The sequence below is a fragment of the Symphalangus syndactylus genome, chromosome 8 (genome assembly GCF_028878055.3).
Source record: "Symphalangus syndactylus isolate Jambi chromosome 8, NHGRI_mSymSyn1-v2.1_pri, whole genome shotgun sequence".
NCBI lineage: Eukaryota > Metazoa > Chordata > Mammalia > Primates > Hylobatidae > Symphalangus > Symphalangus syndactylus.
In genome coordinates this window covers 117,271,751-117,298,585 of record NC_072430.2, presented here as the reverse complement: position 1 = coordinate 117,298,585, position 26,835 = coordinate 117,271,751, and positions in this window count along the sequence as shown.

The following is a 26,835-nucleotide window of genomic DNA, read 5'->3' as shown; positions in this document are numbered from 1 at the left end:
TCTTGCCTTTTTTGTTGTGGTGATGACTATTGATTTTTAAGTTATCCTTAGCTGTGGACTTATATGGTTCATCTACCTACTCATTTCATATACTGATGGTAGGATGATAAGATTTATTTTATTTCTGTATTCAGTTGAATAAAACATGTGGACTTTTAAGCAATAAAATCTACCTTCCCTTATGTACAGATTTCTTCTAGTTGCTCAGGCCTAAATGTGGCATATGAGAGCACTTTGTTGACTATGCCTTGTATTTATCTTCCGCTGGATGTGGTGAGTAAGCCTTTGACAACATATAGCCAATATCCGCAGCAGTTGTGGGAGTCAATTTGGTTGGCATGTCTACCATTGCTATCCACCCACTGAAAGAGTACAGTGTGGTTAAACACAGTGATATTATAGTGCAGAAGGAATTAGGAAATTCCCTCTCTGCTTTGTACTTAGAAAGTATCAAAAGCCCTCAGGATGTATAATAACTAGTTTATAATTCTGAGAGTTGGGGAAAAGACAATTCTTTAAGGTATTTACTTTTATTTATGTAAGAGGAATTTTATTAGGAACATCAGCTTCCAGGCATAACTAGAATAAATAAGGTTTTTAATTTGTTAATTGACAAACTGATTAAGGCTTTAAAGAATCGCACATGAGGAGAAAATTATATGAAATGATAAAGTTGTTTCTTTCTATTTAAAAATAAAAGCTGAATAATATGATATTTTTTAAATGTTCTAAAGGAAATTAACAAGATTATTTTCTTTGTCTGCATGGATTTTAGAGTTTTGTACATAGGAATACGTAAGAATGTATTCCTTTGTTTCAGAATACGTAAAACCCTGTAGATTTCCTATCCTTTAAGACACCTTGGGAGATCACTAAATGTCTCTGTGCTTCAGTTTAACTATTTTCAAAGTAGGAACTTGTGACAAATTAATAATTACTAAACTAAATGTGTTTTGATAATAATTACAGAAGCAATTTTAGAAAAAATTTGTGTTACATAGTGCTGTTCTAATAGAAAGGTTTTGAATGGCATAAATATAATTCTTTAAAAAACCCTACTTGTCTCAAATGTCCCTGTATTTATGATTCCTATAGTTTAACAGGTTCTCAAACAGAAATTACTGGAAACCTGGGGACATAGATGGGGCAAATCATATTGAACGTTTGTGACTAGCAAAAATAAAGTCTAAATTTAATGGAAATTTTCTAGTGTTCATTTTGCTTACTTCTCTGCAGCATTTGAACTGTTGACACATTCTTCTTTTTAAATAAACACTTCTATTTTCTTTGCTTCTGTGATTCCACTCCCTTTTGAACTTCCTCTTACCTATATGATTTTTCTTTTTTAGCCACTTTCTCAATGTTTTCCTTTCTTTCTTTACCTATAAATAACATTGGTTTCACATAGTTAATCCTCTATATATCCTCTGTATATCTCACTTGATACACTCTCTGAAGTTAATTTCACTTCCTCACCATCTAGAAACTATTGTTCTTCAACCGTTAGCTCTAAAATGAATCGTTTCCCTGAGTTCCAGATGAGTCTCTTTAGCTCTCCACCTGGGTGTTCCATTGGCATCTGAAAGTCAACATCAATCGATGTCTCTCTTAACCTCATCGTAATCAAACATTCTGCTTATATTTCTTGTTTCCAAAATTGGCATCACCATGATCTTAGTTGTTCAAGTCAGACATTCTGGTACATTCTCAATTCCAATACGTTTTCTCAGGTTTATGAACAATAAATCAACAAATTTCATTGATGGTGCTACCTTAACATCACTCAAATCTATCTGTCCACTTATCTCCAATTCCTTTGTCCCTATTTATTTGAGGCCTCTACTGTCTTTTCCTTTGATTAATAGAAAGTAACTTCTAATTGATTATTTTGCTCCTTTTTATCCTTTTGCTTCCATTGAGAGAGATCTTTACGAAAGAAATCTCATCATAACACTCTCTTATGCAAAACACTTCAAAGTCATAGCATGAAACCTGAATAGAAAATCATGTGTGGGGTACATCACATTCTGTCCCTACTTCCCTGTTTAGTCTCTTTACTCTCATCTACTGCCACTCTCCACCTAATAGCCTCAGCTCCATTCAAACTGAATTACTTGGAGTTCCCTAAATATGTCATACTCTTCTTCTCCTCTAAGCTTTTGTGTAGGTTGCAACTCTGCCTAGAACATCTTACCACTTGTCTCTATCTGATGCAGTTTTATTTGCTATTCAGGAGCCAGCCACCTTTTTTGGGAACCTAACTTAAACCTTTCCCTCCTACTCCTAACCTAAGGCTTTGTTAGATGTGTCTTAGCACCCTATATTTACTCTTTAGTAAATATCCTACTGTGTGAATGAATGATTTAATTACCTTTTTAGCTTAAAACTCTATGCAGAAAATAATTATTTAATTAGTCTCATCTACTACCTGTGATGTTTATGTGTCTAGGTGTGACAACAACCACAAACCCAAAGGAACAAGTAAATTACACTCAGATCATATCAGACAGTATAAAATGGCACACATTCATAGCAAAGGATATGCTTGTTCTGTATTAATCTGATGGATGCTAAGTTATTAGTTAAAACAATTCCTTACTACAGTAGTACTAAAAAACGTTGCATTTTATCCACCTTGTGACTCTGGTGACTTATCAGAAATGTAGCTTAAAGTTATATTCAAAAGTGTTTTGTTTTCCTTTTTAAAATTGATTTCCAGCCTCAAAAATTTTTGTTTTATTCCATGGTAGCAATTTCTTTTGTACTGCTATACATATTCTCAAAGTAAAAATGTATCTTTTCCACTTTCTCCTATTTTGTTAGTCTTTGCTTTGGATAACTGAGGCTGACATCAAGGTTTTCAACCATTAGAGTGAAATTGGGTGATTTCCCTTTTGCAGTAAAGAATTTGCTACATATTCAATATTTTCTAAAAATTCAGTTTTGATTCTAAGCATTTAAGGCAAGATGATTTGATTCTCTTTTAACACAGTTTTATTTTTATTAACTCAATTATTTTTGCAAACTTTTTATTTGCTTTCTTTGGCATTGGGACAGCCGATTATCTTACTGATTTTTTATTTCTTCTCTTCTGGTGGAAAGTGACTGTTTCTCTCTTGGGGAGGCATGTGTTCCAAATATTTATTGATGTAAAAGAAACCACTCCATCTTAGTGGTATAAACAATAATCATTTTATGGTCACAGATTACATGTTTCAGAAATTCAGAAAGGGTACAGTGAGTGTCTTAATAGGTCCTATGCTGCCATAATAGAGTACCACAAACTGGATAAATTTTTTTTTAAAAAAAGAAATGTATTTGGCTCATGATTCTGAAGGCTGGGAAGTCTAAGATCAAGGGCCCATAGCTGGTAAGGGCCTTCTTGTTATGTCATAACATGGCAGAAGGGGAAGTGAGCATTGTAGACAGAAAGAGGAAATCAGGCCAAACTCATCCTTTTAAGCCACTCTAGAGATAATGGCATTAATCCATTCATGAGGGCAGAGGCCTCATGACCTAATCACCTCTTAAAGACCCTACCTTTTAGTACTGTTACAATTGTAATTAAATTTCAACATGAATTATGTAGGAGACAATCAAACTGTAGCTATAAGTATGGCTTGTTTGGGGCTTCAAATGAGAAAATTCAGAGAAGATTCGATAGCTGGGGAATGGATTAATTTTTAGACTTCTTTACTCACATTTCTGGGGGTTGATGTTGACTATTTGGAGGACTATAGCTGGTAGTGTTTGTCAGAACGAGATGAGGTAACCCCAACATGGGTAAGATTGGACCTCTTCACACTGTAGTGGCAGTGTTCAAAGAAATAATGTTTCAAAAATACTAACCAACCAACCAACCAACCAAACAAAACACAAATAAACAAACAAAAAACCAAGATGGAAATGCATGGCATTTTTATGATCTGATCATGGCAATCATTTCAACATACTCTTTTAGGGGATGTGCTCACAAATGTCAGCTGAAATTCAAAGGGAGGAGACTTAGACCTCACCATTAGCTGTCACATTGTAAGAAAAGTCTATGAGATGAGTTCTATTGCAGTGGCCCTCTTTGGAAATTACAATGTCTCAGCATACATTCAATACAACATAGCTTCTGGCAATGCAAATGTATCATTGTGAATCTCTTTAATTTCAGCTTTAATTTCAGACATTTAAAAAGCGTTTCTAAAGCTTTTATTTAGGATGATAAAAGTAATAGGTATTCATTTAAAAAAAACTTGAAAAATACACAGAAGGAATAAAGTAGAACTATTTGCCACGATTTACTTGCTAACAATTTTCTAATGTCAATGATTTTTTTTATGTGTCAGTTACTTTAGATAATGCCATAATAAACAATTTTTTCACAAATCTTTGACTACTTCTTGATTTCCATAATATGTATTTCTAGAGGTGCAATTACTACAACAATGGTGTTTATAATCATTGTACAGAAAAACAACCCTCAACCACAGCCAGCGTATGTTTTCATTAATAGTTTAATAATTTGTTGGCAGTATATTATAGGTGTCTTACCTTGGATATTTTATCAAATCTCAGAGTGATTGTTAAAGTACAGTCTTGAGAATAGGAATAGAATAGAGATACCTAATTACTATATAAGTAATCATTCCAGTAGATATCAGTGACTGCTATATGGGAAAATAGTATTGGTCTAAAGGAATAATTAAACATTAATTCTGAGCATAGCATACCTTAACTCAATTCTGAACTAATTGCAACTAAAGAGCTGTCTTTAAAAATACTATTTAGACCTTACTAATAACTGTAGAAAAATAATGCACTAGTAGAAGCACCATAACTGTGTTAAAAGTTATAGAATATTCTCTAAAAACCTTTTCAATGTATTTTATGACTGTTACTTATGTTCTTATTATTATATTTTCATATATATCTTCAACTATTCCATATATTATGTTATAGAAGGCTTTACATTTTGAGAAAAAAAGAAATGGTTCATATACAGTACAGATACTTCCTGACATGATGATAGATTCGTTTACGGATTTTTCAAATTTATGATGGTGGAAGAGCCATGTGCATGCAGTAGAAATATCCTTTGAGTACTCATATGACTATTCTATTTTTCACTGTCAGTAATGTATTTAATAAGTTCCGTGAGATGTTCAACATTTTATTATAAAACAGGCTTTGTGTTTGATGTTTTTGTGCAACTGTAGGCTAACATAAATGTTTGAGCATGTTTAAGGTAGGCTAGGCTAAGCTATGATGTTCTCTAGGTTAGGTGTATTAAACGCATTTTTAACTAAATGCAGTTTGTTTTTTTTTTTTTTTTTTTGAGACGGAGTCTTCGCACTTTGCCCAGGCTGGAGTGCAGTGGCACTAAATGCATTTTTAATGTAGGGTATTTTCAACTTACAACGTGTTTATCAGGATATAACCCGAGCATAAATCAAGAAGCATCTATATGCATAGTTCAACTTCAATTTTTTGGATTTGATAAATTATATAAGAAAAATGTAAGACAAAACTGCTCTAAAATTGTAAGTTATAAGAACAATTTTAATAATGCTGAAACTTCATTGGCTTACTTCTTCCATATCTGAAAATATTCTGAAACCTTCTATATAATTAAAATGTCTCATTGTAGGAAAATTATTTTATGCAATTATAGCTACTCTATTGTGGGTCAAATAAAAATCATTATCAAATTTAGGACATACTATGTGGATATAAGAATATGCTTTAATCTACCAAGTACCATTCCTAGAAACAGTAATAAACAGTGCCCAGAGCTTCTTTGGTAAGTCATGTGCCCCTCCCCTCCACCCCATGTACTGCAGTGATAAAAGTTCCAGATGAGGTGTCATAAGATCTAGATCTTCACTATGTGACCTTGAGCAAGTCATTTAACCTTTTTAAATTTTAGTTTCTTATCTGCAACATGAGGAAGGGGACCAGAGTGATCTCAACCTTGTAACAGGTTTTGTAATCATGGCTTAATTTGTGGTTTAATGAGAAAGCTGAAAGCTGACAATCTGAAATTCGTTAAGAGATATTAATTGTATATGCACAGAGGAAGGCAATGAAACATTTGACCCACATTCTTCTGTAGCTTGTCTCAGAGGTTTCTACCTGAGAAGTGGTTTATGTAATCTTCTGATCATTCCACCCAATTAGCTATTTATGTGGCACTTAATACTAGTGCCTAGTTTCCTGACAAGGAAAGAAAAAAAGTTGTATCACTTACATTACAAAAAGTCAGGCAAATTCTAAAGAGATGCTTATTTGCACATAACTTTTGAACTCTTTACTGCTGTGTGCATGATACACTGAAAACTCAGTTCTATAACAGTAAAACTACAGCTGATATTTAGTGGATAAATCAAGTATCTTATAATTTCTATCTGAACTTAGAAAAAGATTCTCTAGTTTCCTTGGAAGAACTGATGTTACGAATGACAAATTCTGTGCCTGCCTTTAGTCATTTATGATTCTTTAGGAAAAGGGAAAGGAAACAGGTAGAAAATTTAAATCTCAAAAGAAATGCAAATAGAAATTGTTTTAAAATTGGGGATGGGGTATAAAACCTATTGAATTATCAATATATTTTTCTTTTTAAACCGAATTTTTCTTATTTATGGGACAAATTGCTAACATTTGCATTTGGCTTGTATAACAAAAATGTACAAAAGGTATTTTCAAACTGGTAAAATTTAGATATATAAATTGATTAGAAAATTTTGAAATTATTTGTGTATGTTAAGTATTAAGATATACTTCTCATATATATATATCTGGATATGTTGGTGTCATTTAGGGGAGGTATCACATAAAGCCCTCATGTATCTTCTCATATATCTTCATATAAGGTATATACCTTTTATATATTTTGTAATTTTTAAAAATTAAAATGGTTATAGCTAATTTTTGATATTTAAAATTTTTCAGTATAGGGGCTGGGCGCAGTGGTTCACACCTGTATTCCCAGCAATTTGGGAGGCTGAGGTGGGCAGATCACTTGATGTCAGGAGTTCAGTCTGGGCAACATGATGAAACCCAGTCTCTACTAAAAATACAAAAAGATTAGCCAGGCGTGGTGGTGCGTGCTTATAATCCCAGCTACCCTGGAGGCTGAGGCAGGAGAATCACTTGAACCTGGGAGACGGAGGTTGCGGTGAGCCGAGATTGCGTCACTGCAATCCAGGCTGGGCAATAGAGTGAGTGAAACTCCATCTTAAAGAAAAAAAAAAATTCAGTGTAGGAAAGAAAGCAGGAGCAAAAACTAGTAAAGGAATTATTTAGTAATTTAAGTTTAATTAAAAATTTCTAGAAATACATTTGTCAGCTTTCTCACACCTAACTTCAAATCCAAAAGAAACTCTGTGGTCATAAAAGAGACATCTTCAGTTTACTATTTTCCTCCCTGTGACTGCTTGTACAATCAGCATTACTAAGACAGATATAAAATCATCTCTGTATTGCTTTAAAAAATTTAATTGTTTTCAGAAATTTCCATAGCCTACAGTGAGTGTATCAAGTATTGTACTAAAGAAGTATTGCAAAGTACTGAGCCATGACTAATTTATTACCTATAGAAATGCCTTAATGCTTAATAAGGTGTTAATTGCATTCAGGTGACACAACTGTAGTTGGAAAGATAATTTGGTGCACCTTATCTGAGCTGATGGAAGTGTAGAAAGCATTCAGGTTACACTGCAGTAGGAAGGGCAATTTCTTGCAGCTCATCAGCACTTGATAATGGACATTTAGCAGTCTAAATAGTAAATGCCAATTATTCTATCACCATTAATGAAAGCATTTCAATTAATAATAAGAGAAAATGGAAGTTTTGATTTTTAAGGTTTTGAGTTGCTGTCTTTTAAAAAGGCATTGGTGTGACTAACAGGAATATAAATTGTTTATTAAATGCTTATTATCCCCATCAGTAAGTCATTTAGGAGCTTTATGAGATACCTACCCTGAACACCACCAACATATTCAGAGAGAAGGTGAAAAACTCAGTGGATCATCCGTAGGGCTGCAAGTTTCCACAAATGAGGATATGAACTAGGGTTAATGTTTGTAGCTGAAAGAACTGAGTGCAAGATCATAGCATTTTGAGTTGTTGTTAAAATCTACTGTCACACGTTAGTTTGATTTGTCACAGGTGTACCACAGACGCAGTTTGCTAAAACTTTACTCGCTGTGGAAATTTCAAATATTATTTCCTTAGCTGGGGCTCAGGATCACTCACATGTTTTACACACCGAACTTATTCAAGATAACAAATGATTAGCTTTTACAGTAGACCCATATGTTCTAAACCAAAATAAGCCAATATGAAATTGAAAATGTTTAGAGTTTTTCATATATATCTTGTACTTAAAAATTTTTTTTCTTTAAGTTGGTTTTCACCTTTCTCTGGTACCTCCTTGAGTAGCTTAATAATCAACCTTCTGAATTCTTTATCTGGCAATACAGAGAGTCCTAGAAAATCATTGCAGATTATTAAGCCCATGCTGGCTTTATCTTTTTATTTCTCACAGATCAGTCTCTGGAATAAAATTTATAGTTGATATTTGTACTTGCATTAGTTTCATTTTGGTTTTGTATACACACAGATTGGCATAAACCCAATAGTTATCACATGAAAATAATAGCTGACTTTATTTAGCACAAGCTGTGGTCTGAACACTGTTTTTGTTTAATGTGCATTATTTTATTTAATTCCCATAATAGCTCTATGAAGCAAGGATTAGTTTTAATCCCCATTTTCCAGATGAGGAAACCAGAGCTCACTATATTGAGACTATTGTTATATGCCTGGTAAACAATGCTTACTAGTAACTGGAGTGAGGCCAGCTTAGACTTTTTTGATGTCTTAGGCTCAAGTATCATATAAATTGGGTGAATGAAACTTGAATGAGAGTTGTTTTATTCCAGAGTGCATGCCTATGAGGTATATTTTTCTTTTATGAAATCAGTTTAACTTGATTTTCTTTATTTTTCTTTCCTCCTCCTCCTCCTCCTTCTCCTTCTCCTCCTTCTTCTTCCTCTTTTTTGGCTTCTTAAAGTGTAGAATGGAATTTGGCAAGATTGTAGAATTCGTGCATGCACAAACAGCCATGGAATGTTTTGTGGCATAGCTGCCCCTGCCTATTGAAAGACCATAAAGTTTGGCCCTTTTAAAAGTTATACCTCTTAGCGATGGTTAAGTTAACTAATTGGTGCTAAAAGAAATTGTTAGGTGATAGCATAATTTGCAACACTGAAGTTGAAGCATGACTCCTTTAGCTTTTATTTATTTATTTGATTGATGCTGAATTATATGCTTGTGAGTCATCAACATGGTGCTTGTAAAATATTATTTCAATAGTGAAAAAACTCTAGCTAAAAAGGGAATCATATGAGAAACAGTAGGAAAACTTATTTATCTTCATTATATTTCACTATTTTATATTTTCTGCTTATGGATAATGTAGAAGATTTGAAAAGAGTTGAAAAGGTTATTACAATTTAGGGAATTTGAAAAGACAAATACATTTCTGAGTGAGACAATATATGTTTTAGTGCAAATCAAATCTTTTCCCCTTTCAAGCCTCCCATGATTTTATGCATGTGACATCTAGCTTACATAGGCATTAGGAATCATGAGAGAGAGAAAAAAAAGCAATAAAAATTCAACAGACAGCCTCAGATGTGTAGAGAATAGGCTAGGAGGGAAGGTTAATGTGAGCAAGGGACACTGTGCTAGGATCTGAAGATGTGGTCCTTGTCCTTAGGAACTTTCCAAATAATTAATGAGTATATATAACATACACACACCCTCGCACACACACACACAAACACACATACACCACACATACACAAACTGCCACAGAAGGAGGTAAAGAAGCCCCATTTGTGTAATATGAATAAACTTCTATAAGACTTCCTGGAAGAAGTAGTTAATTTGTGAGTAGGTGATGTGGAAATTTTTCATGCAGAAAGTAATATTTGAGCTGGATCTTGCAATATGGGTAAGTTTTAGAGACATTCTAGATAGAAGTAATGGAATTAGAAAAGGCATAATGGAAGCAGTGTGTAAGATTCATTAGATGGAGAAATGAAAGTTAATTAGGGCCTGGATCATGATTATGACAGTAGGAAATGGAGAAAATGAATTAAAGGGAAATTGTGAAAGAAGACTCACTAGATATCTCATGCCCATGATGTGAATGTTCCTTGGTTTACAATGACTTTAGATTTGGATCGTCAGCCTGGAAAGTCCAAATAGCAATGATTTTACTAGTTTAACCAAAGGTAGCCCCACTCAGGGAAACTGATAACCAAACACACACACATACACACACACACACACACACGAGAGACAGAGACACACACACACACAGAGAGACACACACACATACACACACAGAGGGCAATTTATTTATTTATTTTGACAAGTTGCAAGGAAAAACATAATAGGAAGTAAAGAAATGAAAGTTTGCTTAACTTTTGCTATGACAGAGATATTTAAATATGTAGCAATTATCTCATCAGACTTCACCTGTTTGTAAGTTCAAACAAAATATCTTTTTTTTGTATTTCAAAACTGCCATCTTAATCTTATCCCATACCTTAAGGATACTAAGACCTCAAACACTTGCTCTTTCTCCTCTTTTCTAGCTTTCTCTTGAAGAGCCCACGGTGTATTTAATGACTCATTTATCAGGTACCTTTATCTTGGTTTTCAATTGGATGGCCTCGGAGAGACTCTTAGGTTGCTGCTGTGGAGCGAATTACTCAAGCTATCACCTCCGGTTTCCCTGCACTGTTGGCTTTGCCCAGTTGGCTGCTGAGTTCGCTAACCCATCATTTGGAGCTCCCTTAGGCAATAACCCACTAGCTCTTGGTGCACCACTCTTGGCTTACCTCTGCCCCTTTTGTTCCACTATCAATGGCTGTATATTACTAAACCTTCATGGATGTCCTGATCTGTACTCTATCCTCACTCCTGCTGTAGGAAAATGCTGTCTTTCTCTGTTTCATTCCTATCTGAGTGCTTTTCAGGCCTGATGGGTAAAGCTCTTTTTAGTTCTGTTAGCACTGTTCAATGTACACACACACACACACACACACACACACACGCACACAGACACACACACACACACACACACACACACACACACACACACACACAGATCTTTTTCCTCCCTGGGGTGCAGAGCCACTATGTTGATCAACATTAACACCAAACCATAGTAATTCCCCCTTATCTGCAGCTTTGCTTTCCATAGTTGCAGTTATCCACAGTCAACTGTGGCCCAAAAGTATTAAATGGAAAATTGAAGAAATAAACAATTGATAAGTGTTAAATTGCAGGCCGTTCTGAGTAGCATGATGAAATCTCACACCATCCTGCTCTGTCCTGCATAGAACATGAATCACACTTGTCCAGTGTATCTTCTACCTGCCCATTAGTCACTTAGCTGCCATCTCAGTTATCGGATTGTCGCCTTATTTTACTTAATAATAGCTCCAAAGTGCAAGAGTAGTGAGACCGGCAATTCAGATATGTCAAAGAAGAGCTGTCAAGTGCTTTCTTTAAGTGAAAAGGTGAAAGTGCTCGACTTAATAAGGAAAGAAAAAAAATAATATGCTGAGGTTGCTAAAATCTACAGATCTATGGTAAGAATCAATTTTCCATCCTTGACATTGTGAATAAAGAAGAAGAAATAGTGCTAGTTTTGCTGCCTCATATCAAATCCCAAAAGTTATGGCCATGGTGCGTGATAAGTGCTTAGTTAGATGGAAAAGGCATGAAAGTTTTGGTTAGAGACATGAACAGAAATGTGTTCCAATTGACGGCCGTTGGGTTTAGTACTATCTGTGGTTTCAGGCATTCACTGGGGGGCCTTGAACATATCCCCTGAAGATAATGTGGGATTACCAATCTTCTCTGACTCTTCAGCCTTGTTGCTGAGTCTAGATCTTCTGCCTGGACTCTTTTATCCATGGTGAAGTATCTTCAAATACCTAACCTCTATCCTTGCAATTTAGCTTCTGTTACTTGCCCCAGGTTTGTCACATATCTTTTAACTCAGTAGCAGCATGACCCACTTAGAAATTAACATTAGATACTCTTATATCTCTGTAGAAGGGTGACCCACTTTGAAATTACCTTGCTTTTTTTGTTGTCATTTTGTATTGTTGTTGCTGCTGTTGTTTTTCCACTGCTGTGGGGAGAAGACCTCCAATCTGTTCCTGGGACAGGGTTGCACATTTAGAAAGAATGAAAATTATCCAATATGGCAAGGTAAGCAGAAATGTTTGTGTCTAAGATCTTAGTTCTTTCTATTCCTAAAGAAGACATTGAGGCTCTTTTGAGTTTCTTTTTTTTTTTTTTTTTTTTTTGAGATGGAGTTTCGCTCTGTCACCCAGGCTGGAGTGCAGTGGCGCAATCTCGGCTCACTGCAAGCTCTGTCTCCTGGGTTCACGCCATTCTCTTGCCTCAGCCTCTCCAAGTAGCTGGGACTACAGGCGCCCGCCACCACGCCTGGCTAATTTTTTTGTATTTTTAGTAGAGACGGGGTTTCACCATGGTCTCGATCTCCTGACCTCATGATCCGCCCGCCTCGGCCTCCCAAAATGCTGGGATTACAAGCGTGAGCCACCGCGCCCGGCCGTTCTTTTGAGTTTCTGAAGGATACAATCTTGAGATTCTGATAGGTGGTTAAGGACCATCACCCACAGAAAGAGGAAGAGTGGGATAAGAAGGAAAGTAGAGTTATGCGGGATGGGAAACACACACTTGAGAAGACAGATACTGGTTTGGGGTCCTTCAGGGTAGAAGTCTGAACCTACTCCTGGGTGAGTGGTGGCACTGAGATGAGAAAGGCTCTGTATGAACTGAAAGGATAGGGTGCCATGACCTGCAGCCGTGGGAGCCTGGGCATAGGGCGTGCACAGCCAAACTTGCCCCAGAGAAAGTATACCTGCTGGGCAATAGTCCTTCCATGAAGTTGACTCTTAGCGTCAACTCATTCATGATCCCTGATTGAATTCTCACAATATCTGCAGTAGATGACATTATCTTCATTTTTATCGATTCCTGTCTGTTATGATAAGTTTATGTGGTAATAATTAGCAAAGAGTTAACTAATTGGAGGAGAAGTTTTGATAGTCTAAATTGCTAGTATAATAATTATGACAGATTAATGCATTTGTTGCTATCAGAGAATGTCTGCCAAAATATTTAAAACATAAATATTCACTGTCAGGCATCTTTTTCCAAAACACTGTTGGGAAATTTTGGCAAATTTTTACTCTTTGATGCCCATATTTCTATATTCTGTCAACCTTCTACTTTACCAGCACTGCAAATACTCAGATATTTGAGAAACCAAAGACTGTTTCTAGAATTACCTTTACCTTCATAACTAAATTTGAGGTATTGTCTGTGTGAACAACACATTTACATTAAATTTATTGGGCAGAGTAAAATTAAGGAAGACCCCTACATTTTGTGTTGACTTCCACTTCAAATTTCTTTTGGGAGTTTTTCCTGACTGTCCCACTGAATTAATTCCCTTTATTCTGTCAAAATCATTTTGAAGGCTCATGTCAGAGTGGCTGTATGTATGGTCCAAAAATTAAAATAAGTATAGAAGTCAGGAAAAAGGGCTGGATTTTCAGGGAAAGTTCAATTTAGATATATTGAGACTGAGATTCTGGTGGGACAGCCAGGTAGAATTACTCAGGAAGAATCAAGAAATGTTGAGGTAAGTACCTGTTCATTTAGGAGACATTCAATTAGGACTCTGAATTGAAGACTGCAGAATACAGCACAGCCAAGGAGGAGGGGAATTAAAGAGAATAGAAACAGGCAGAGCATTTTAAAGGGTATCTTGGGCAGCAGGAAGGTGGCACTCAGGCAGCATTGATTTCTTCTCCCAGTTGGTTTCTTCTCTAACTCACTAGCCAAATTTCTGCAAGCACAGCAGCACCAGGAAAATGAAACTTGACAACTTTCACATTAAACAATTACTGCTTCTGGTAAATCAGTCGAACCACATGTCATGATTCCTGCCCAGGAGGAGCAATAATCTCAGTCAGAGAACAATTCAGAAGCCTGTTAGAGCAACATTGCTACCTCATTTCCAGAACAACCCTGGCTCCAAATGACAAAATCCATGACCAAAACCGAAAAAGCCACATTATCTCATCCAAAGTACCAGAGCAGGCCCTACAGATGATTGAGAAGGAAGCGAGGAGGAGATCCTATGCAAGGAGAGCCCATAATGTATAATTTTCTAAATGATGATATATTTTTGTCCCTTTTGGTAGAACTGTGTTAAAATTCATAATGACGTTATTAAATTTCACATGCACACATACACACAATTTATCAGCCAGTCTCAGGAATAAATCTTACCAAAGGGACCTGTCTGTCAACAAGACAGGACTTCCAAAGGATTCCCCTCATGAACAGTGCCTTTCTATCTTAACAACTAGGGAGAACTTGCAAGTGTTGCAATTTTCCTCAGCAAGTTTTTAAAAGACTCCCTCTGTGTGTCATGCTTTATGGTTGATAGAGTCCATAACTATTTCATAACCTAAACTAAAACCTCAGTGCTCACATCAGAGTTACTGTGTCACCAACCTTACTAAGACTTCTTAAGTTTTCTTTATTATTTTTTGTTTTTGAAAGTATATCCTCTGTCCCAGGAGTGAGTTAAGGAAATTCTCCTGAATTTCTTGCATGCCTGCCTAATCTATAAAAACTTAGTTTTTCGGCCAGGCACAGTGGCTTACGCCTATAATCCCAGCACTTTGGGAGGCCAAGATGGGCGGATCACCTGAGGTCAGGAGTTCGAGACTAGCCTCGCCAGTGTGGTGAAACCCCATCTCTACTAAAAATACAAAAATTACCTGGGCATGGTGGCATGTGCCTGTAATCCCAGCTACTTGGGAGGCTGAGGCAGGAGAATTGCTTGAACCTGGGAGGCAGAGGTTGCATTGAGCCGAGATCACACTATTGCACTCCAGCCTGGGGGACAAGAGCGAGACTTTGTCTAAATAAATAAATAAAAATAAAAAATAAATAAAAACAGTTTTTCTGCATCACTCTGTACTGATTATTTCTTTGCTCACATTCTCTCAGGTACACCGCTTGTTCTTCATTATCTTAAGTATATCCATGTCCTTTACTTGGCATGCATATTTTCTATAGTTTTCTCAATCAGATTTAAGTTCTTTAAGAACTAACAGATTGAAGAATCTTCTTTTTAAAATAGTCCTTATTGTTTCTAGCTGTTTGCTAAGCCTGAGCAAAAGTTCACTAAAGGTTAGATTAAACTAAATCAAAATAGGTTTATAAGACATAAGCTTGGTTGACTTGCATTCACATGAGTATATTTTAAGCTAATAGTTGACCTAAGTATATTTTTAATAAACAATCTCACTACTCTAAATACAAATCTGAAATGGTATAGGAATAGTCACTGTAAGATTAGAAAGAATCACACATATAGTTGCTAACACATTAGGCACTCTTGGTGTGTGTGTGTCTGTATGTGCGTGTGTGCACATGTGTGTGTAATAGTGACAATAACGATAAAACAAGATGTTGTGACTTATTTACTTGCCTTATAGAAATAAAAATAACTACAGAAAAGAAAATATTATGAACCACTGAGTAAAAGACTAAATCAAATTTTTAAAAAAGAAGTGATAGGTAAATTATTTTCTACAAGTAGTGTTTGATTTGTATATAGGCAAAATTTCCAACTAGGTATTTTGTAATTAAGAACCTATCCACACTTTCCTATTCATTTTAAAGTAAGGATTTCTTGACACAGTCAAATTGCTATAGTTTATTCTAACTTGGTACAAAATAACTAATAACTTGGGTTGAATACAAGTCAAAATTATCTGCTAAGAAGAACACAATATAAAGCGGATACTTTCAAACTTCAGTATTGAACTATAAGATTTGTCTCAAGATGCTTCTACAAAATGAAACTCTGGCAGACTTGTGAAATTTGTGCCTATCTCAACACTTCTAAATTCATATGATTCTAAGACATGAAAAAAAAGAGTAGGGAATGTTGTAAAGTCAATATCAAATCAAATATCAGTATCAAAGCCTGTCAGTATCTACACTAGACTCTCATTATTTGGCATCAAAACCTCTATTGAAGGCGAAAGATAATTAAAATGTGAACTTGCTTTGAGAATTTCATCAGAATAAATATTCTTGGAAATTGTCTCATTCTCTGAAAAAAAAGTTTGATTTTCCTCAATCACTTCTGATTAAGCTAGGAGCAAGGCAAATCAGATTGAGGTGCTATTTGTTTTCAACTCACAGGCTACTCAAGTAAGGAGTGAAAGCTTGAAATGACTCAACAAAGCCCTTATTGCAGCTCTTTCATGTGAATATAGGTTTTCACATGCCATGAAATTTGACAATCTATTTTCAACCTGTTAGTTCCAGATATCTGAGTGCATGGGATAGTCGAATCGGGTAGAGGAGCTAGATCTCTTAATAGATGGGTAATACTGTGAGAGAGGTAGAATGATAGTCAACTTTTACAGATGGGAGGATAAGCTGTTATGGATTTTTAAAGGATTTCTTATAATCTGTGGTATTATAAGAAGTATAATGTGTTATTACAACAAATGCATATATATGTTTCCTTGTGGTTGTCATATTACTACTTGTGTTTGTAAGAAACAGGCCCTTATATTTGAGGTTTTATAGAACCCTGAGCTAACTCTGTACACATCAAGTAAGTAGTCACATATATTGTATGATTTTAAAAGGCTTAGGAAAGTTCCTCTCTTAAATATGTTTTTATAACCAAAGAGCTTTCTCTTTCACATGATTTCCTGAGATAATGTCCTAGAAATCATCTCTACCTTTTCCTTTTTCATTCTCCATGCTTCTTCCACACAACCACCTTGCCTATCCATCCCAAGTATTACCACTTTCTGTTCTACTCCAGCCCTTGTCATGTCTTGTACAAACTTTTCCTATAGCTTTTTTCTAATTCTTTCCAGCCAACTTTCCTTCTTATTGTCTTTTAAGAACCTGATGATTGATCCATACAAAATACACTATGTAACATGTATTGAAGTCTAAAGCTTAATCGTATCATGAATACCACCCAACCCAAGAAAAGAACAGTGATCTAATTCTAGCTCTGCATCATCCACCTATGTGCCCCTCTCCTAGCCTATACTCTCCTTCTACTTCTCCCTAGAGGTAAGGACGAATGTTGTATTTGTTATTCCCTTGATCTTTTTAAAAATAATTTAATTATATGTAGTGTTTTCATGAGTCTTCCTGCTACTAGAGCTAATTATACCATTTCTCTTCCCCCGTTTTTAACTGTCTATGTGATCAGTTGAAATGCTTTGCATACAATGTCATTCGTATTATTGCCCCCTTACCTATCTAGTCTCAACTTCTGTCACTCTCCCTGACCACAGAAAATATTCTATATACTTTTATGTCTACATGCTTTTTTACATACTATATTTTGTATTTGGAATGTTCACTTAGTCATTCTACAAATTCTATTTAAAATCTGGATCAAACTTTATTTCTGTAAATCTGTTCTTTGTCCTCCCCACCTCTTCCTCTCTTCCAGGTCTTAAACTCAGGCAAAATTAATGAATTGCTCCATTTTGTTCACATAGTGTTTTGTATATATCTTTGCTGTGCCTCTCATCATGTTGTAAATTGGTTGCTTATTTACATATTTACCTCCTTAGTCAGAATGAGGATTCCACCAAGACAGTGGTCAGTATATGTGAAAGTGAAAAAAAAATTGCTCAACTGAGGCTTATGAAGACTTTACCATGTATGTTATTTGATACATTTTATAATTTTAAGCTGGGCATTATGGCATGTGCCTATAGTCCCAGCTACTCAGGAGGCTGAGGTAAGAGGATTGCCTAAGATGAGAGGATCACTTGAGCCAAAGCGTTTGAGGCCAACTTGGGCAACATTAGTAAGACACTGACCCTAAGATAAAAAAAAGTTTTCTAGCTTAGTTTTTACATTTAGATCTAGCATACAAGTGCTGGGCATAGTGGCATATGCCTGTAATCCCAGCATTTTGGGAGGCTGAGGCAGGAAGATTGCTCAAAGCCCAGAGTTCAAGACTAGCCTGGGCAACAAAGCAAGACCCCTGTCTCTACCAAAAAATAAAAAAAAAAAAATTAAAAAATCCAGGTGTGGTGCATACACCTGTAGTCTCATCTACTCAGGAGGCTGAGGCAGGAGGATCCCTTGAGCCCAAAAGTTAACGGCTGCAGTGAGCTATGATGGCACCACTGTACTCCAACCTGGATAACAGAGTGAGACCCTGCCTCTAAAAAAGTAAAAAAATAAAAAACTAGGATTTATTTAATTTTTGTTTATAATATGAGGTAAGAGTCAATGGGTTTTTGGTTTGTTTGTTTTCTATACAGATATCCAGTTGTTCTATTTTATTGAAAAGACTTGGCTTTTCCTGTTGAATCTCTTTTGGACTTTTGTTTAAAATAAAATTACCAGGCTCCCATATATATTACATTATTATTTACAATAGCCAAGATAAGTGTCTTTCAATGGATGAATGAATAAAGAAAATGTGGTATAATCTACACAATGGAATAGCATTCAGTCTTCTAAAAAGAAGGACATATTGTCATCTGTGACAACATGAATGAACCTGGATGACATCACATTAAGTGAAATAAGTCAGGAATAGGAAGACAAATACCTCATGATCTCACTTATGTGCATAATGTAAAACCACTTGAACTGATAGAAGCACAGAAAAGACAGCTGAAAGTTGTATATATTTATGGTATACAACTTTTATTTATCAATTTAAGAATATTAGAATTTTTATTTAAAAAAGAAAAATAAAATAAAATGACTATATATGTGTGGCTCGAATTCTGGAATTTCTGTTCCTTTTCCTATATGTCTAATTTTTACTACTACCAAACTGATTATGAAGCTTTAGAGTAAATCTTCAAATCAGGTAGCTAATTATTTCAACTTTGTTCTTTTTAAGAAATTGCTTTGGCAACACTAGCTTATTTGCATTTCCATATAACTTTGAGAATCAGCTTGTCAGTTTTGACAAAAAAAGCCTTTTGGAAATTTTCATCAGGATTGCATTGAATCTCTAGGTCAATTTGGAGCTAGGATACTCCTTTACAATTTAAATGCTTCTGCAAATGGTAACAACAAATTATTGGCATCATAGTGATTATGTGAATGAGAGAGATTTAGCAATAAAAGCAGAAAAGATCTAGCAAGGATTTCATCTACTGCCATATCTCCATAATTTCACTTAGAGGTAGCCTCAATTAAACCTTGAATAAGATTTTTCTCTAAAATAAGGAAAACAAAAAACTTATCTATACCTAAGATCCCAGCTTAGAATGAAATATGTTTTGCAGTCTTTTTCCCCCATTCTACAGAAAAACCGCACAAGATATCCTTTTACACAAAATACCTATGCTTGTTTTAAAAACTACTGTTTCAACATGCAAACAGCCCAGTATTGAGAAATACAGGTTACTGGGTGTTGGGGAAGTACCGTCCACTTGGAACCTTGTCCTTTCTGCATACTTAAGCACCTACTGATGAGCAAAGGAAGGAAATGTTTTCATGATTTAGACAGTAATGCATCAGAAGAGTGAAAACCACTTTCAAAACTAGTTCACTTGGAGAGGCATTTTGCCCCTAAAGAAGTTTTCAGAAAGCCTCAGAGGACAAATGCACAGAATTCTAGCTGCTTGAATTTTTTCTTTGACCTTTTAAGGGACTCATATTTTCCTCCATCTGCTTTTGTTTGTTAATCACCGAGTTATTTCTGTTGCTTTTTGGTGTTTAGTATGTTCACATGGGCACTTCTTATTTTGAACAAAACTTTGTAACACTTTTAGAATATATTGAAAGTAGAAAAGTACTACTTAAAACTATTATTAATAGAAGAATCCAGAATGTATTTTATCATGGAATTGAGATAATTGCTGAATGGAAAAGGCAGTTTCCTACTCATTAAATATATAAAATTTGGACTCTATACCTAGAAACATGGACTTTATTTTTTAAGATTTACTCATTTTACTCTGTGCTCTTGGAAACCTTCTTTTTGCCCTAGGAAGGGTACTTGGTTCCCGTTCCTAAGATGAAGGAGATTAATTTGTAAAGTCTCCAGCTCTAACTTAACTGGGAGACAGGAATTATACAAACACTGTCTCTCAGGACTGGTTTATATTCCTAATATTTCAAACATTATTTCCATAATTATTGTCACAATATTTTCTGTTTTAACTATGGTAGCAGTACTAATGTATTCATTCAAGAAAATATTTTCTAGACTATAGAAGGTAAATTGATTCAGATGCTTAGAAAACTTTGGTTTTGTGTATCTGTTTGATTCTTGTGCAATTATCATCCATGAAATTCAAGAAAGTCTGAGAAAAATGAAGATCAATCCTCCCCCCCAATCACTACGAAATTACTTAACTCGATCTAAACTCAGATAAAAAAAAAAATTGGATTTTTGTAACAAACTTCTAGAGGAGTTCCACAACTTCTTGTATTATATTTGTTTTGATCTTAGTTACGTATGTTACATATACATGCTCCATACATATAAACACAGAGAGAGGGAGAAAGAGACCCTGATTTGTTATGTTACTCCTCCTTTTTGTAAAAGATCTAGCTACTTTTTTACTTTCAGACTTGATAAATCATGCTCATTCATTAATATACCCAAATTACCCAGTGTCCAATGCGTGTCTTTTTCTGATACTAGCATGGGAGGATACCAGGACATGAGGGATCAACAACTACAGGTATTGCTCTCCTTACGTTCTGTCTTCCCACAGTGTATGTCCCCTCCCTACAGCTCTCTGGAGCCTCTGGAGCTGTTAGGACCATGATTACCATTTCATATGCACTCCTGGGAAGGAAGAAACTCTCATGGCTGAGTGCTTCCCACGTGCCAGGTGCTCTGTTAGGCACATAATACATGTGAGTCAGTGTTTCCCCATGGTATGTGCACCCCTGGGGGTACGCAAATCATTTTAGATAGGGTGATCACATCACTGATTGTCTAGACTGGGACATTTTGTGAGTCAAAACAATGTTATTAATAATTACACCAGGACAACAGAAATAAACAACAGAAAGGATCCCAATGGGATTCCCCTAGTTTTAGGCGATTCATATTTATCTTTTGTGATGCTTTCCATAAATGGTAAGTGATAATGTTGATAATGACAGAAAGTTTTCTTTTGAAATGTGTTTAAGGTAAAAATCATAGTAAATAATATAACTGGTCTTAGCTAGACTCAATACAATTTGTGAAACATTATAAGGAATAAGAAATACTGAGGTTTGGGAAATGCTCCATTAATCTCAGCAAACCTGTGGGAAATGTTAGTGTCTTTTGTTTTTAGTTAATGTGCATAGTGAAGCTAGAAGAGTTAAGAAATTTGCTCAAGATTATACAGATAATAAATAGGTGAACTGGTATTTAAACCTAGTACCATATGGCTCACAAATCCATGGTTTTTTCTTAGTAGGAGCTCTGAGTTTTATTTTTATTTTAACCAGGGTCTTAGATTTTCCCTGTTTCTCTTAAATTGAGAAAAGGTAGGAAAATTTCTGCTCCAGTTTAGGTAGACTCCATGTAGTTTAGTATAGTTTGGTGTCTTTTTGGCTGAGGCAGCTGGGACTTGGACCAGTCTTGGGTCTTATAGAATCTGCAGGCTCTCAGAGACCTTCCTCTGTTACCATAGCCTCTCCAGTCTTCCCTAGTGTCCAATTCCATTTAAAAGAAGATGCTTTTCTCTCTGGCCCACAGAGAGGCCTATTTGGGGCCTGACATCATTTTGTTTAATCCTTCTGTTATCCAGAGGACATGCTATCTGATGGATGCCATTGATGGGTGCTACAGACTGAATGTATATGTTCTCCTTTCTCCCCCAAATTCATATGTTGAAACTTGATCCCCAACGTGATGGAATTTGGAGATGCGATCTTTGGGAAGCGACTAGGTCATTAGGGTGGCGTCTTCATGAACAAGATTTGTGCTCTTATAAAAGAGACTGCAGAGAAGTACCCTGTCCCTTCTGATATGCGAGAAAACAGGAAAAAGCCATCTATGAACCAGGAAGCAGGCCCTCATCAGACACTGAAACTGTTAGCACCTCAATTTAGGACTTCCTAGCCTCTAGAACTGTGAGAAATAAATGTTTGTGGTTTATGAGCCACCCTATCTATGGTATTTTTGCTATAGCAGCTCTAACAGACTAAGATAATGGATATCTTGCTGATCTATACGGTTTGACCAAAACATAGGCACTATTTGATCTTCGAAGTTGGTTTTATCATTTTTCTAAAACTTCACCTTTATTACATTCATTTTAAGCCTGTAGTCTCCAATCTTTGTGATCAAACGCATTCTAATTCACTCAAAAGCAATTTTTAAAAATGCTTCCATATCCCAGCATTCTTCTAAAACTTGGGAAACTTCAATAAACAAAACAGACAAAAAGATACAAAGTCAGTGAGAAACAAAAACTGAAAGACACTTGAACACAAAGCCCACAAATACGCACATATTTAGTAGATATGTACTCTTTTGAGTCTATACATTAAATATTAGTAATGTTTAATTCTTTTCTTAGGCAAATATATATAAATGTTAACTTTTTTTCATCATTCATGTGAATGATCCTGCACATTCTTTGGGTAAGTGCATCCCAATTTGGGAATCACATTTAAGTAACTCTCTGCAGAAACCAAGTAGCCTCAAGGTTGATATCATTTGTTCTTAAAATGTATATACCTGTATTAGTCTGTTCTCACACTGCTAATAAAGACATACCCAAGACTGGATAATTTATAAAGAAAAAGAAGTTTAATGGACTCACAGTTCCACATGGCTGGGGAGACCTCACAATCATGGCAGAAGGTGAAGGAGGAGAAAGGCATGTCTTACATGGTGGCGGGCAAGAGAGCTTGTGCAGGGGAACTCCCATTTATAAAACCATCAGATCTTGTGAGACTTATTCACTATCACGAGAACAGTATGGGGGAAACTGCCCCCACGATTCAGTTATCTCCACCTAGCCCTGCCCTTGACACATAGGGATTATTACAATTCAAGGTGAGATATAGATAGGGACACAGAGCCAAACTATATCGTTCTGCCCCTGGCTCCTCCCAAATTTCGTGTCCTCACATTTCAAAAGTATATACCTTCACTCCATCTCTTCACTACTACCTAACTTTTCTTGTTTCAAAGGAACTGCCTTTTGGGTTTTCACTAGGTTCCTGTTTCCTACCTGAGGAATCTACTCTGGGAAGCAGATCACAAGTGACTGAGCAGTTCTGAGCTCCTAAAATGAGGAAACTTTTTCCAGCTCAAGTTACTACTTGGTAACTTAAGTTACCAGTTTAACAGGTGATTTTGGGGAGGCCAGGAGATTCATTATTCAGTGTATTACTCCTAGCTTTTCTCTGCTCATATAATACCCAATGTAGTAGTCCAATCATTACATTTTATAAAAATAAATTTAATATGCAGTAAATATTAAAGGAAAACAGTCAAAGGGAATATAATTCCTATTTGCCATGCATAGTTCAAATTGCAATGTGAAATAGATACATGAAACCGATGCGAGCCAACTTGTTCTTCGACAATCATTGCTAGTTATTCCACAACAGATTTTATTGATCATCTTTCAAGTGCAAGCCACTATGGAAGAATCTTGTGGACTAGACAGGGTACTCAGCCAGAATCCCTATCTTTTGAATGAACTCTTTTATTCTAGCAGTTTTTTGAACTTAGCCTACTCTCTAATAATAGCAGCATTTCTAATTTTCAAACATTCTTTTAGCTATTCTCTTTGGTCCTTCTGAGACTCTAAAAAGGCAATAACTGCTTTTATGTATTTATTTATTTATTTATTTATTTTTTTAAATGGATTGTCTATAAATACACCTGGTAATATGACTCACCAACCACCAAGCCATCCCACACAAAGAGGCAGAATTGTTTTGGGGCCACAGAAATCTGGTTTTGAGGGGGTGCTGTCTGGTTTCACAGCCTTGACTCCCATCTCTCTTCATTGGAGTCTTTCAAGGATGTCTCTGAATGGCTTTGCACAATACAGTGAGATGTGGTTTTGTGCAGAACTTTGGGCAAGGGGGAAAAAAAAAGAAAAGAGAAAGAAAGCTTCCCTCTAGTAAATTGGCAGAAAAACATTTCTAAAGGTTACACACCACCCACACATTCCTTTCAAATGATCAAAGTCTTACAAGAGGTCACAGAAGGAGAAAACAGGAGAGAGGGAGCCTGAAATACTTTTTTTAAAGTGCTCTGTATTGCAAGTCTTGCTGAATAAGGAACAAATTAGGACTCTTGTTAATCTTTTGGAAAATTTTTGGATTGAAAGAACCAAACATTAAATTGAATCAGTAAACTGATATCTCTAGAATGAACAATGCCTATCTCTTTCTACATCTCATTCCAAATTCAACACTGTTTTTGTCCATCACATTTTTAAGTATTTTATTTATTTATTTAATTTTAGTTTTAATTTTCATAGTCCTCTAACTTCCTGGTTTCAGCAGAATTCACTAAACTAGTCATCTTGATATGCCAGTCCATCCCCACATGGGAAATACTTAACATTTAAAAGAAATCTATTTGGACATGATTTTCTTACCTATCGGTAGTTTCTAAACTCACACCTTGTCTTTCAAATCGGACATAGTTTTGCACATATCTTGGGTCATTCCTTATAGCTTGGTTGTGGCTCTCTACTCATTTTCATCAGGTAGAGTGAAATGGTCCCTTGTCTATATTTTCATAGAAATATACACCTCGGTTAGAACTTGTAAGTTTTGTTTGCTGGCCTCATCCTCATAGTGTAATCTGCTCAAGGGAAAAGACTGTTTTCTATGCATTTGTATCCCTAACTCCTAGCAAACTGTCTGACAGGTAATGGATACTCAATAAGTATTTGTTGAAAGAATTAATATATCTTTTTTAATTTGCAAAGCTCCAGGTATAAATCTGTGGTTTTTCTTGACACTCTCCACCAGGTGCAAGTGGCTAGGGACCAGAAATTTTTGTTGTTGTTGTTTAATCCCTCTTTGCCATTTGTTGCCCTACCTTCCTTCCCAGGTTCCCTGTTGCCTTGGTCCGTACACAAACAGATTCTATCACAATACAGAAGAAAAGATATAAGAAAAACCTCTAGAAGGTACTTTAGGTTTTCAATGAAAGGAAATTTTACAACAGGTTTGTGCTTGATTCTAATAAATACTCTGTTTGCTTAATGCCTATGGTGACTTGCTCATCTCTAGTATTGTATGAGTGAAATTCTAAACACGACACTCTCTTCTCTTACTCTCCAGTTACAGGTTCTGTTAGCTGCTTTCTCCATTGACTTCTAATGTCTAAGCAAGCTGTCCCTAACTCCAGGTCACTTATTTGACGACTGCAGTGCCTTTCCTTGACCTCTGGCTTTAAGATGTACCTTGGTTTTGAAAAATATTTTACTTATGCCTTCTTCTGTCCTGAAGTCTAGAATAAACTTAAGGCCAGTACTTGCTTTCTGGAGCACGGTCTGGTCAAAGTCCCCATGGCTGCTGTAAGCAATCTGAGAAATCTGGAAGATCATGAATGCCTATGTAGATCTTTTAATTTGACAACTCTCGACACAGCTCAAGTTGGATTTACTGAGCCCCCACTTTTTTTTTCCTTTATTTTATTTGCTGTCCTCATCCTGATAATGTAATCTCCTCAAGGGAAAAGACTGCCTTCTACATCTTTGCATCCCTAACTGCTAGCAAACTGTCTGACAGGTAATGGATACTCAATAAATTACATGTTGAAAGAATTAACAGATTTTGTTAAATTTGAATTCAGTTGGAATACTATAGAATATTATCTTTTCCAAAATATTATTAAGCAGATTTTTAAAAAAGAAACTACCAATTGTTTTATTAAGTAAAGTTTAAAGATATATTCTTATCTTTCCACCATATGTAAATCTTTTTCTGTCTTTGCAAAGATCATATATGATATGGTTTGGCAGTGTCCCCACCCAAATCTCATCTTGAATTGAAGCTCCCGTAATCCCTGTGTGTCATGGGAGGGACCTGGTGGGAAGTAATTGAGTCATGGGGGTGGCTTTTCCCGTGCTGTTCTAGTGATAGTGAATAAGTCTCATGAGATCTGATGGTTTTATAAAGGGCAGTTCCCCTGCACATGCTCTCTTACCTGCCCCCATGTAAGATGTGTGTTTGCTCCTCCTTTGCTTTCTGCCATGATTATGAGACCTTCCCAGCCATGTGGAACTGTGGGTCCATTAAACCTATTTTTCTTTATAAATTACCCAGTCTGAGGTATTTCTTAGTAATAGTATGAAAATGGACTAATACAATATATATATGCAGTTTTTTTATTGGTATGTAGACTTAAATAAGTAAAAAGGACATGTTTGGTGTCATTGCATTGTTAATTGTAAATACTTTGGGAATAGATATTTACTGTTTGGCTCAGAAAAATTGGTCAGCTCTGAGCATGCTGTGCAGTTCTGAGGGTGGCTGCCAATCACAATCACCTCTTCCCCTGGCCATAGGGGAGAGCTGTTATTCTGGCTGGGCCATACAGAGGATGCCATGGCAATTGGTCCAGGCATAAATATGTGACCCAATCTGAGTCGCCTAGAGTCCTTCCCTGAACTTTGTCTAACCAGAACTAGAGACGAAGACTTTCTGCTCTGGTTGTAAGCTCTTGGGCCATAAGCTCTGAGCTGCAGACA